The sequence below is a fragment of the Scyliorhinus torazame genome, chromosome 20, assembly GCF_047496885.1.
Source record: "Scyliorhinus torazame isolate Kashiwa2021f chromosome 20, sScyTor2.1, whole genome shotgun sequence".
NCBI classification, from domain to species: Eukaryota; Metazoa; Chordata; class Chondrichthyes; order Carcharhiniformes; family Scyliorhinidae; genus Scyliorhinus; species Scyliorhinus torazame.
Window position 1 is genome coordinate 79620509 of NC_092726.1, and position 15108 is coordinate 79635616.

The following is a 15108-nucleotide window of genomic DNA, read 5'->3' on the forward strand; positions in this document are numbered from 1 at the left end:
AGAGGGATTTGGCTAGGTTAAGTGAATGGGCTACTGTCTGGCAGATGGAATTCAATGTTGACAAATGTGAGGTGATCAATTTTGGTAGGAATAACAGCAAAAGGGATTATGAGAGGTATGGAAAGGGTGGATAGCAACAACTTTTTCCAAGAGTGGGGTGTATTATTAAAACATGCTGCCATGCAGAGAGATCTGGGTGTGCTAGTGCATGAGTCGCACAACGTTGCTTTACAGGTGCAACATGTGATTAAGAAGGCAAATGGAATTTTGTCCTTCATTGCTGGAGGGATGAAGTTTACGACTAGGGAGGTTCTGCTGCAATTGTATAAGGTGTTACTGAGGCCACACCTGAAGTATTGTGTTCAGTTTTGGTCTCCTTACTTGAGAAGGGTCGTACTGGCTGGAGGGTGTGCAGAGGAGATTCACTAGGTTAATCCCAGAGCTGAAGGGGTTGGACTACGAGGAGAGGTTGAGTAGACGGCCTTTACTCGTTGGAATTTAGAAGGATGTGGGGGAGGGGGGGGGGGGGTGGGGGGGGGGGTGGGGGGGGGGGGATCTTATAGAGACATATAAAACTATGAAGGGAATAGAGAGGATAGATGCGGGCGGGTTGTTTCCACTGGCAGGTAAAAGCAGAACTAGGGGGCATAGCCTCAAAATAAGGGGAAGTAGATTTCGGACTGAGTTAGGATGAACTTCTTCACCCAAAGGGTTGTGAATCTATGGAATTCCTTGCCCAGTGAAGCAGTAGAGGCTCCTTCATTAAATGTTTTTAAGAGAAAGAGATAGTTTTTTGAAGAATAAAGGGATTAAGGGTTATGGTGTTCGGGCCGGAAAGTGGAGCTGAGTCCACAAAAGATCAGCCATGCTCTCATTGAATGGCGGAGCAGGCTCGACGGGCCAGGTGGCCTACTCCTGCTCCTAGTTCTCATGTTCTTATCTTCTTTCGGTCAACCAATTTTGTATCCAGTCATCCAATTTTTCCTGGAACCCATGTCTCGTAACTTTCTGAATGGACCCACCATGGGGAATCTTATCAAATGCCGTACTGAAATCTATATACACCACATCCACTTCCCGATCTTGTTCAATGTTTCTCATCATATCCTCAAATAATTCATGAGGCTTGCGAGGCATGACATGCCCCTCACAAAGCCATGCTGACTATATTTAAGCAAACTATGTTTTTCTTAATAATCATAAATCCTATCACTCAGAATCCTTTCCAATAATCTGTAATTCCCAGGGTTTTCCCTATTCCCTTTCTTAAACAGGGGAACAACATTCGCCTCCTTCCAATCATCCGGTGGAGAGTGAGGATGAAAAGATCATCGCCAACGGCATATAATCTAACTGCATAAGCGCCGGCATCGGATGAAGCATACAGGGGTGTAGTGTTAATGAGGTCAGTCCATAAGAGGGTCGTTCAGGAATCTGGTAACAGCGGTGAAGAAGCTGTTTTTGAGTCTGTGCGTGCGTGTTCTCAGAATTCTGTATCTCGTGCCCGATGGAAGAAGTTGGAAGAGTGAGTCAGCCGGGTGGGAGGGGTCTTTGAGGATGCTGCCCACTTTCCCCAGGCAGCGGGAAGTGTAAATCGACTCAATGGATGGGAGGAATGTTCGTGTGATGGGCTGGGTGGTGTTCACGACTCTCTGAAGTTTCTTGCGGTCCTGGGCCGAGCAGTTGCCATACCAGGCTGTGATGCAGCCCGATAGGATGCTTTCTATGGTGCATCTGTAAACGTTGGTAAGGGTTCATGTGGACATGCCGAATTTCCTTAGTTTCCTGAGAAAGTATAGGCGCTGTTGTGATTTCTAGGTGGTAGCGTTGACGTGGGTGGACAAGAACAGATTTTTGGAGATGAGCACCCCGAGGAATTGGAAACTGCTAACCATCTCCACCTCGGTCCCATTGATGCTGACAGGGGTGTGTACAGTACTTTGCTTGCTGAAGTTAATGACCAGCTCTTTACTTTTGCTGGCATTGAGGATGCGATTGTTTCTGTTTAAAATACCTGCAGAAATATGTAATTTGTTATCCTCCGTGTTTCCTATCACATTTTTCAAAATTTAATTTCGGATATTGTAAGATCCTTTTTCTCTTTCCACATGTATTTCCTTTACAGCATATTATTTTACAAAGCCCTTCCCTTACGGGTCTTCTTCTACTGATGTCTACTTATTATCTTCATGTTATACTTCTCGTTCTAATTTAATATCTATTGGTCAGTTATCATTTTGATCTATCATTCTGTACGCCCACTATCTACATTGCCGTCACTTCGCCATTTGGTTACTGTATTTCTCTCTGCTTATCGTTCCTTCGAGTTCACATTACCTTATCCTCACCGATATCAGTCACGAACCATTTAGTTGTTAATCTCGCTTTCTCTTCCCCCCTCTCCCAATCTCCCACACCCTCTCTCGCACACATACCCTTCCTCTCCATCTCTTCCTTTCCTTGCGATGTGTAACAAGCAAATTTCAATGTTTTTGAGGACTAATAATGTTCTTAAATAAAGGTGCGCAGTGGATGCCGATTGTATTCTGTTGCTTCATTGCATGAAACGATCCTTACTGTGACGTGATGCAAATAAATTAACAATTAGTTTTAGTGGGTATTTCAGCATCTTCTTGAACTCCTCTCGGAACTTCCTCTGTGTCAGGACATAGATACCAGTGTTAGTACAAGAACTGAAAACCTGAAGCATGTTGGCGACAACCTCCACAATGTAAAGTCTGTCAGTGGTCGAATAAGAATGCACATTAGCAATTCTCTGGTAGGTGTAGAAAATCACTTGAGTCACCCATAGCAGAAGAAAACTGCTGGATATGCTGAACAGTGAAACAATGGATTTCCTTCGGTTTTCCATCTCTAAGTCCTTGCACTCTTTTACATTACAACTTCCTCTGAATCCGCTGCGAACTCGATTTGACAATAGAATACGTCTGACAGTGAGAACATTAACCAGTGAAATCAGAAGGAATGAGGCAACAGCTTGTACAACGGCAAATAAGATGACAAATCCGCTCCATGCGTGGGAGGTGTAGAAGCTGTGTTTAGTGATGCAGTGCCAGGGAACGCCATTAGTTATATGGTCAGGTTCAAACCTGAAGTACCAGGGGATGCTTATTAAACAACCTACCACACACACTGTTCCTAAAACCATTACTGCCACTTTCCTGGTACAATATTTTCCTTTCAGTTTCTCACAGCAAATGGCAATATATCTGTCAAAGGTGAAAGCAACTGTGAACCAGACAGATATCATCGTGCTTGCGAACATCTGGAAGTAAATATAACTGCAAATGTGGGTAATGTACAGGAATGAATCTGGGAACCACAACAGAGCATTTTGATACAATATTGGTTCAGATATAACGACTAGCAGATCTGCCGCAGACATTCCCATAAGGTAATGACTGATGCATTTGGAGAGACCACACTTGCCTCGGGAGATGATCACGATCGCCACCACGTTAACTGGAGGAGAGAGAGAGGTTGGAGGAGCAAAATTATTGATCGACCCTACATTAAAAAAAAACATTTCATCATAATTTACAGTTATGTTTCCAGTTTGTCATTGGCTGCACAGAATTCTATAAGCATTGCATTTTTTGTTTACCTGAGCAGAGGTTGTGACATTGAAATGTTTCTAAAAATATATCATGCAATTGACTACGCAATAATTTTCGTAATTGCACTGTTCCTGGTATAGATCTTGGTTTCGGCTGAGGATTAAACTTCCTATTCGCTCTGTATTCATTGGCTAAAGATCATTGACGAGAACCATTAACTCTGATGTTCTCTCCGAGATGCCGTCAGTCATGATGAGCACTGTAGTATTTCCTAATGTATGTATATTTGTTAATTCAGTAATTAAGTGAGGAGTAATTTTCAGAAACACGGTTTGAAAATGTGACAAACAGAGGAACCCCAAAGCAAAATCCACAGAATTTTAGAATCTCTTCATACCATGTTCAAGTCATACTTTATTCACTGATTGATCTTCTTACACAATGGATCGTCTTTCCGATCCACTCTGATGCTTCTATTTCTGTTCTTCTCTTTCTGTTTTCTGTATCTATTATTTTCAATTTTGCTTGTCAATGCATCCGGAATTATCAACCTGCAAACTCATCTTCATAATTTCTCTAACCATCCAATTGCATCCCAATCGTTTTCCAGGATGCTCTTTGGGAGTCCGCGTTGATGAATGCAATATTGTTATGGGAGAGGTGTTTTCAGAACCCCCAAAGAATACTAAATAATCCTTCAGTTATTCCTTTCAACATCCATGACACTTAACATCTTTAAACAGAAACACATCAGGTTAAAGGCTTTACTATTATGAGTTTAAATCACCGAAATGATCCAGAGATAGTCTTTCATGGCAGAGATCACAGCAGATCCAGCTAACTGCAAACACAGACACACCCAGTTAGGCGGATACACTAGATAATTTGGGATAAAAATGTTGTCAATTGAAATATTCACAGAGAGTTGGGATCCGCCCAAAGAAGCTGAGAGGAATGGAGTCGTTTTTGAAACGATTGACAAACAGCAATAAATCAAAGCTATTTCGAAAAAGGCACAGGAAAGTGTGTTCAATTTACACTGTGAGATGTTACATTCTCCAGTAATCTCCCTGATGTTGGGACGCAGGAAGATTCCAACGACAAGTCCATTAGACAATAGGATAATTATGAAAACAGTATCTTTCTATTCGGTTCAAAATGCCGAGAGGGTGTGATCAGTTTGAAAACATTTTCGTCGATGTGTCACGAACATGTTCAGCTGAAATGACAGTCTGTGCTGAAACATTAGAACATAGAACATAGAACAATACAGCGCAGTACAGGCCCTTCGGCCCACGATGTTGCACCGAAACAAAAACCATCTAACCTACACTATGCCATTATCATCCATATGTTTATCCAATAAACTTTTAAATGCCCTCAATGTTGGCGAGTTCACTACTGTAGCAGGTAGGGCATTCCACGGCCTCACTACTCTTTGCGTAAAGAACCTACCTCAGACGTCTGTCCTATATCTATTACCCCTCAGTTTAAAGTTATGTCCTCTCGTGCCAGCCATATCCATCCGCGGGAGAAGGCTCTCACTGTCCACCCTATCCAACCCCCTGATCATTTTGTATGCCTCTATTAAGTCTCCTCTTAACCTTCTTCTCTCCAACGAAAACAACCTCAAGTCCATCAGCCTTTCCTCATAAGATTTTCCCTCCATACCAGGCAACATCCTGGTAAATCTCCTCTGCACCCGCTCCAAAGCCTCTACGTCCGTCCTATAATGCGGTGACCAGAACTGTACGCAATACTCCAAATGCAGCCGTACCAGAGTTCTGTACAGCTGCAACATGACCTCCCGACCCCGGAACTCAATCCCTCTACCAATAAAGGCCAACACTCCATAGGCCTTCTTCACAACCCTATCAACCTGGGTGGCAACTTTCAGGGATCTATGTACATGGTCACCTAGATCCCTCTGCTCATCCACACTTTCAAGAACTTTACCATTAGCCAAATATTCCGCATTCCTGTTATTCCTTCCAATGTGAATAACCTCACACTTCTCTACATTAAACTCCATTTGCCACCTCTCAGCCCAGCTCTGCAGCTTATCTATATCCCTCTGTAACCTGCTACATCCTACCACACTATCGACAACACCACCGACTTTAGTGTTGTCTGCAAATTTACTCACCCACCCTTCTGCGCCTTCCTCTAGGTCATTGATAAAAATGACAAACAGCAACGGCCCCAGAACAGATCCTTGTGGTACTCCACTTGTGACTGTACTCCATTCTGAACATTTCCCATCAAACACCACCCTCTGTCTTCTTTCAGCGAGCCAATTTATGATCCACATCTCTAAATCACCCTCAATCCCCAGCCTCCGTATTTTTTGCAATAGCCTACCGTGGGGAACCTTATAAAACGCTTTGATGAACTCCATATACACCACATCCACTGCTCTACCCTCGTCTACCTTTTCAGTCACCTTCTCAAAGAACTCAATCAGGTTTGTGAGGCATGACCTACCCTTCACAAAGCCATGCTGACGATCCCTGATCATATTATTCCTATCTAGATGATTATAAATCTTGTCTCTTATAATCCCCTCAATACTTTACCCACTACAGACGTGAGGCTCACCGGTCTATAGTTGCCGGGGTTGTCTCTGCTCCCCTTTTTGAACAAAGGGACCACATTTGCTGTCCTCCAGTCCTCTGGCACTATTCCTGTAGCCAATGATGACATAAAAATCAAAGCCAAAGGTCCAGCAATCTCTTCCCTGGCCTCCCAGAGAATCCTAGGATAAATCCCATCAGGTCCCGGGGCTTATCTATTTTCAGCCTGTCCAGAATTGCCAACACCTCTTCCATACGTACCTCAATGCCATCTATTCTATTATCCTGCGGCTCAGCATTCTCCTTCACAACATTATATTTTTTCTGAGTGAATACTGACGAAAAATATTCATTAATTATCTCGCCTATCTCTTCAGACTCCACACACAATTTCCCATCCCTGCCCTTGACTGGTCCTACTCTTTCCCTAGTCATTCGCTTATTCCTGACATACCTATAGAAAGCTTTTGGGTTTTCCTTGATCCTTCCTGCCAATTACTTCCCATGTCCCCTCCTTGCTCGTCTTAGCTCTCTCTTTAGATCCTTCCTCGCTACCTTGTAACTATCCATCGCCCCAACTGAAACTTCACACTTCATCTTCACATAGGCCTCCTTCTTCCTCTTAACAAGAGACTCCACTCTCTTGGTAAACCACGGTTCCCTCGCTCGACGCCTTCCTCCCTGTCTGACCGGTACATACTTATCAAGAACACGCAGTAGCTGATCCTTGAACAAGCCCCACTTATCCAGTGTGCCCAACACTTGCAGCCTACTTCTCCACCTTATCCCCCCCCCCAAGTCACGTTTAATGGCATCATAATTGCCCTTCCCCCAGCTATAACTCTTGCCCTGCGGTGTATACTTATCCCTTTCCATCATTAACGTAAACGTCACCGAATTGTGGTCACTGTCCCCAAAGTGCTCTGCTACCTCCAAATCCAACACCTGGCCTGGTTCATTACCCAAAACCAAATCCAACGTGGCCTCGCCTCTTGTTGGCCTCTCAACATATTGTTTCAGGAAACCCTCCTGCACACACTGTACAAAAAACGACCCATCTATTGTACTCGAACTATGTCTTTTCCAGTCAATATTTGGAAAGTTAAAGTCTCCCATAATAACTACCCTGTTACTTTCGCTCATATCGAGAATCATCTTCGCCATCCTTTCCTCTACATCCCTAGAACTATTAGGAGGCCTATAAAAAAACTCCCAACAGGGTGACCTCTCCTTTCCTGTTTCTAACTTCAGCCCATACTACCTCGGAAGAAGAGTCCCCATCTAGCATCCTCTCCGCCACCGTAATACTGCTCTGACTAGCAGCGCCACACCTCCCCCTCTTTTGCCTCCTTCTCTGAGCTTACTAAAACACCTAAACCCCGGAACCTGCAACATCCATCCCTGTCCCTGCTCTATCCATGTCTCCGAAATGGCCACAACATCGAAGTCCCAGGTACCAACCCATGCTGCCAGTTCCCCTACCTTGTTTCGTATACGCCTGGCATTGAAGTAGACACACTTCAAACCACCTACCTGAACACTTGCCCCCTCCTGCGACGTCAAATCTGTGCTCCTGACCTCTATACCCTCATTCTCCCTTACCATAAAACTACAATCCAGGTTCCCATGCCCCTGCTGCATTAGTTTAATCAAGAATTCTATTTCACATGATTGTAATCAGCAGAGCCCAAAGATTTCCAAATAGGGAAGGAGATGAAATCGTGTTCGGAAAAGAAAAGTTCGATAGCCATGCTTTTGAAAAGGCACTAGCTCAGTTGGCGGGACAACTGGTGGTTCGCGGTGTGAAGTGAGAGATTCACACTACCGGATGTGGTTATTCATGAAGGGCTCATTTTCTCAAACCTGCCCTTTGTCTACGGTGTGGTGATCATTGGGTGCAATCACCACCAGTCAGCTCTCCCCCTCAAAGGGGAAAGCAGCTTATGGCCATTTGGGTGGACGGCGACTTTACCTTACCTTTACATAGATTGGTAATTGGAGCAATGTCGTAACAGTGATATGAAAATACAATGAAACAATCACGCGAGTCGGGAGAAGAAGCACTTTGATCTCTGATTGCAACAAAGAAATAATGTGCTGGAGAAATATGAATCACTGGTCATAGAAAGAAACAAAGAGAACAAATCATCTTGGTTCAACGGACTGAAATAGTTGAGACAACCTAATGCTCTGCCATCAGCTGCCAGACAAGGTGTTGATCTCAGTGAAGTCAGCACGAGAGAAAATAACTCACATTCTCCGCGCTGAGGAGATTGAGTTAGAAAGCAGACACTAAAATCAGGAACCTGCATTACATCAGCCAATTACATTTCTCAAAAGGCAGAAGCGACAAGGGAAAGTCGCAGCGAGGTATTTTGGCAAGTACAGTACAACAAAGAATACCTAATTCTGCTGCTAACCACTGTCGTGATAGCTTACCGGGAACTCCAACAACTGCAATAAAAGCATAGTAAACGCGTTATATCTGAAGAATTACCGGCTGGTTCATCTCACTGAGAAGCGGTGACTGGTCGTGGAGGGCAAGAGAATGCTATGAGGATTTATTTTCCATGAGCACTGATTTATACATGGAATATGTCTCCACAGGCTCAGCTATGCCCCTGACAATTATGATCAGTCACAGTGAGCTGAACAAATATTTAACACATGCAGCTTTCACAAACATACTTCTGAGAACACAGCACAGGTAATTAATAGTTAGGGATGCGAATTTTCACAGGTAAAGATTGAGGGAAGCAATAGTTGATAACTGGATTCATATGAAGGGATATAACAATAATATGCGGCGTAATATCCAGCGCTGCGATCAGATTCTCTCCCTTCGACCTGTTTAGAAATGTTGCTCATTCCAACATTCCGCAACCCATTGCGCATAAAATGTTGGAACACAAAAACACATCTTTCACTGATTGTGTAAGTGGGTATGTCCCAGTTTTGATTCTTTTTCTTATATGCCCAACTATATCCAGATAATACAAATCAGTAGAATGTTAAAATATGCATTACCCATCGTCTTTCTTTGCATGTTGATTTATTGGGCATGTAGACTGCAGTCAGGCTATCAGAGTTTCGGCCGATTCTGATGCCACTAAATCAAATTTCCAAAGGCGACTATCCGTGTTAATCAATCACTGATGGTTTTTTTAGATTAATTCTCCAACAACTCCTTATGAAGAGGCAACTTTATCTCCAAATAAATAACAATCGACTGCAATTGGTTACGGGCAAGAAACACTGACCAAACCAGCGAAACTCACATTGCTTTAGTTCCTGATTAGCAAATTTGCAGATGATACTAAGATTGGTGGAGTTGCAGATAGCAAGGAGGACCGTCAGACAATACAGCAACATATAGATAGATTGGAGAGTTAGGCAGAGAAATGGCAGGTGGAGTTCAATCCAGGCAGGTGCGAGGTGATGCATTTTGGAAGATCTAATTAAAGAGCGGGCAATACGGTCAATGGAAGAGTCCTGGGGAAAATTGATGTACAGAGAGGACTGGGATTTCAGGTCTATTGTACCCTGACGGTGGCAACGCAGGTCGATAGAGTGGTCAAGAAGGCATACAGCATGCTTGCCTTCATCGGACGGGGTATTGAGTACAAGAGTCGGCAGGTCATGTTACAGTTGTGTAGGACTTTGGTTCGGCCACATTTGGAATACTGCGTTCAGTTCTTGTCGCCACATTACCAGAAGGATATGGGTGCTTTAGAGACAGTGCAGAGGTGGTCCATCAGGATGTTGCCTGTTATGGAGGGTGCTAGCTATGAAGAAATGTTGAGTAGATTAGGATTGTTTTCGTTGGAAAGACGGAGGTTGAGGGGTGACCTGATTGAGGTCTACAAAATACTGAGAGGTATGGAGAGGGTGGATAGCAACAAGCTTTTTTCAAGAGTGGGGGTGCCAATTACAAGGGGTCACGATTTCAAGATGAGAGGGGAAAGTTTAAGGGAGATATGCGTGGAAAGTTTTTTACGCAGAGGATGGTGGGTGCCTGGAACGCTTTGCCAGCGGAGCTGGTAGAGGTGGGCACGATAGCATCATTTAAGATGCATCTAGACAGATATATGAACGGGCGAGGTACAGAGGGAAGTCGATCCTTGTAAAATAGGCGACAAGTTTAGATAAAGGATCTGGATCTGCTCAGGCTGGGAGGGCCGAAGGGCCTGTTCCTGTGCTGTGATTTTCTTTGTTCTTTTTCTTTTGAATAATATAGAAGTAGAATTAAGATTTGAGTTAATTCAAGCTGAATATCTAAAATACAGGTGATAGCGAATTCCAAATAATTTCCAATCGGTGAGTGATCTCATGCACCTGGCCAAGCTGTTCCAGTACAGCTACAACACTGTGTTCTACTCGGCAATGTGGAAAATCGCCCAGGTGTGTCCTGTACACAAAAATCAAGTGAAATCCAACCCAGCCAATTGCCGTTATCTCTGCCTACTCTCAGTCCTCAATAAAGGGATGGATGGGATCCTCATCAGTGCAACCAATCGGCACTTACTTCGCAATAACCTGAGCACTGACCTGCAGGTGGAATTCCGCCAGGGTTTCTCCGTTCCTTACGTCATTACAGCGTTGGTTCAAACATGGACAAAGGAATTGAACTCCAGATGTGAGATGAGAGTTACTGCCGTTGACATCAAGGTCGCATTTTCTAGCTCATTACATCAATGAGCCCTAGCTAAACCAGTAATGATGGGAATTGGAGGGGGGTACACTCCACTGGTTGGAGTCATAGCTGGAAAAATGTAAGGTGGTTGTTGTGGTTGCACGGCAGTCATCCGAATCCGAGCGCATAACCTCTGGAGTTCCTCACAGTAGTCTCCTAGTCGCAACCATCTTCAACTGCTTCCTCGATGACCTCCATTCCCACATAAGTCCAGATGAAGGGATGATTACACGCTGTTCATCACCATTCGCGACTGCTCAGACACTGACGCAGTTCACGTGCAAATGCAGCAAGACCTGGACAATTTCAATGCTTGGGCTAACAAGTGGCAAATAGCATTTCCTCTACACAACCGCCAGGCAATGATCATCTCTTACAAGAGAGGATCTAACCATAGCCCGATGATATTCAATGGCATTACTCTCGCTGAATCCCCCGCTATCTACATCCTGGGGGTCGTCATTAACCACAAACCGAACTGGACTAGCCAATTTAATTCTGCAATTTGCAGAGCACGTCAGAGGCTGGGAATCCTGTGGCAAGCAAATCACCTCCTCAGTCCACATAGCCTGCCCATCGTCGACAAGGTACATGCCAAGAGCGTGATGGCATACTTCCCCACTTTCCTGGATTAGTGCAGCTCCAGCAACAGTCAAGCATCTCTGCACCGGGGGCAGCACGGTGGCGCAGTTGTTAGCACGGTAGCCTCACGGCGCCGAGGTCCCAGGTTCGATCCTGGCTCTGGGTCACTGTCCGTGTGGAGTTTGCACATTCTACCCGTGTTTGCGTGCGTTTCGCCCCCACAAACCAAAGATGTTCAGGTTAGGTGGATTGGCCACGTTAAATTGCCCCTTAATTGGAAAAGTTTCATTGGTTACTCTAAAAAAATTAATTAAAATTTAAATCCCTGCACCATTCAGGACAAAGCAGTCCACCTTATCAGCGTGATTCCTATTTGGTCCAATTGATCTGACTGACATCGATATTACCGTTTCGGCGATTCTAACTGAGATTCATATACTCGTGCATAGGCTTCCAACGTCCGTCCTTCAATATACGTGCCCCTGTCAGTGAGAATAGCACTCGTCTGGGCTTATCCTTCCTGCTCCATTGCTGCGACGCTGCCTTTGTTTTTTGATGGACACCCGGAGCTGATCCACCTACTGGTGCCCGTCGGACCTCCTGTGGAACAACTGGTACTGAAGCAGACACCTCAGGACGAGCGTTCACTTGCGCCTCTCCTACATCACATGTTAGCGGCGACATGCCTGTGCACCTGACGCTTTTCACTGATTGACATGGTATGATCCGCTTTTCCCGGCAGATCTCTGGACAATAAGGGATACTTTACCGTGGTCAATTACCCTAACTTGCACATCTTTGAGACTGTAAGAGAAAACCCGAGCACCCGGAAGGAAATCCATGCGCTCACGGCAGAAAATACAGCCAGTCACCCAAGGTCGGAATCGAACCTGGGTCCCTCGGCCCTGTGAACACTGCTGAGCCACCGTGCCACCTGAACTCACCTGTGTTTATAATGTCTGTTGGGGAGGAGTGGGGTGAACGTTTACCATAATTACACCATATTATTTTCATTGGACTATCTGGACTATATATTATAATAATGCGGCTTAGGGGAGAGTCTTTCCATCAGCAGACACACATCCTCCAGCTTTCCATATCTGTCAAACATAGAAACAAAGAAAATAGTAGCAGTTAGAGGCCATTTGACCTTTCGACCCTTCTACACTATTCGTTCTGACCATGGCTAATCAGCCAACTCCATATCCTAACCGCCTTCGCCCAAACCCGTTCATCCCCTTCGCTCCAAGTGCTACCTCGAACTTCTTGAAATCACACAATGATTTTGCCTCAGCTACTTTCTGTCGTTCCGAATTCCACAGCCTCACCTCTGCGTGTCTCTGCTCATCTCTGTCCTAAATGGTCTACCACGTAGCCCCAGACTTTGTTCCCAGATCTAGACACATCCACTGTCGGGAAAATCCTTTCAGCATCCACCCTGTCTAGTCGTGATAGAATGTTATCTGTATCTATGAGGTCCCTCCTGATTCTTCTGAACTCCAGCGAATACGATTCTAATCGAATCAATCTCTCCGCATACGTCGGTCCTGCCATCCCATCAGTCGGGAAATCTCCACTGCACTCGCTCCAGAACAAGTCTATCCTTCCGTAGATAAGGAGAACCAAACTGCTCACAATATTCCAGGCGTGACCTCACCAACACGCTATATAATTGAAGGGAGACAAAGGGCTCCTGCCGTCCAATCCTTTCGCTATGCAGGTCAACAGACAATTTGTCTTCTTTACTGCCTGCTGTCCCTGCAGAATTACCTTCAGCGACTGGTATACGATGACAGCCAGGTTTAGTTGCACATTCCTTTCTCCGAATTTATGGTCATTCCGCTAATAAGCCGCCTCCCGATTTTGCTGCCAACACGAATAATAATACAAATTAATAATAATCGTTATTATTGTCACAAGTAGGCTGACAATAACACTGCAATGAAGGTACAATGAAAATCCCTTAGTCGACACATTCCGGCGCCTGTTCGGGTACACTGAGGGAGAATTCAGAATGTCCAATTCACCAAAGAGCACGTCTTTCGGGACTTGTGGGAGGAAACCGGAGCACCCGGAGGAAACCCACACAGACACGGGGAGAACGTGCAGACATCGCACAGACAGTGATCCAAGCGGGAATCGACCCTGGGACACTGGCGCTCTGAAGCAACAGTGCCAGCCACTGTGCTACCGTACCGCCTCACAATTATCCAAATTACACTACATCTAGCATTCATTTGGCAACTCAATTGGCATGTCCAAATCACACTGCAGGAACCCCGTACAGCTCACAAGTCAACTCAACTTTGAGTCATCTGCAAATTTGGAGATATTACATTTCGTTCTTTTGTTTGCCCTGAGTGCTGAAATTGGGTGCATTTGAGTGCTATAGTGAGAGTTTGGGGACTGAGGGAGTGCTGAATTTGGGTGCATTTCAGTGCTATAGTGAGAGTTTGATGACTGAGGGATAATAAGGGTCCATCGTTATCTAACGTCCTGTCTTTCTTTTATTTAGTTAATTAAATTAAACGTTGCTGTTTGGTTTAGAAGAAGATGACTTATCAATCAGCTTTAAACAAATGTTCTACTTGTAGCTACTTGCAGCTTGAGCTTGTTAATTGGATTAGGCCAGTTTTCAGAGGCGAGATTCACAGTATAAAAGTGAGCCAGCTACAGTGGCGACTTTGTTTGCACTGAGTGCTGAATCTGAGTGCTTTTGAGTGCTATAGTGAGAGTTTGGTGACTGGGAGTTAGATGAGGAGGGAGCAAGGTGCTCCTTTCATTTCATTTCCTACATTTCCTCAAAGAGCGATAAGGGAGCCGGGTGTTTACAGAGAGTGCAGCTGACTGGGAGCAGAGTCGGAGGGCGGAGGCCCAGTTGGTCCACAGGGCAGCTATATTCTGTAAGGTAAGAGGGGATGGAGGCGATGCATGCTCCTCCTGTAGGATGTGGGTAGTGAGGGATACCTCCGGTTTCCCCACTGTATATATCTGCGGGAAGTGCACCAAACTCCAGTTCTTCAGAGACTGTGTTAGGGAACTGGAGCTGGAGCTGGATGAACATCGGATCATCCGGGAGGTAGAGGGAGTAATAGACAAGAGTTACAGGGAGGTAACCACACCCAAGGTACAGACCAAGAATAGCTGGATTATAGTCAGGGGAAAGAAAACGAACGGGCAGACATTGCAATGATCCCTCGTGGACGTTCCCCTTAAAAACAAGTATACCATTTTGGATGTTGGTGGGGGATGATAACCTATAGGGGGGAGGCCCTAGCGGCCAGGTCTCTGGCACTGAGTCTGGCTCTGTGGCTCAGAAGGGAAGGGGGAGAATAGAAAAGCAATAGTAATAGGAGCCTCAATGGTTAGGGAAATAGATAGGATATTCTGTGGTCACGAGCGGGACTCCCGGAAGGTATGTTGCCTCGCGGGTGCCAGGGATGTCTCGGATAGTGTCTTCAGGATCCTTAAGGAGGAGGGGGAGCAGTTAGAAGTCGTGGTGCACATTTGTATCAACGGCGCAGGTAGAAAAAGTGGTGTGAATGTAATAAACGAGTTTAGGGGGTTAGGCTGGAAGTTAAAAGCCAGGACAGACAGAGTTGTCATCTCTGGTTTGTTGCCGGTGCCACGTGATAGCGAGGCTAGGGATAGGGAGCGAGTGCAGCTGACCACGTGGCTGCAG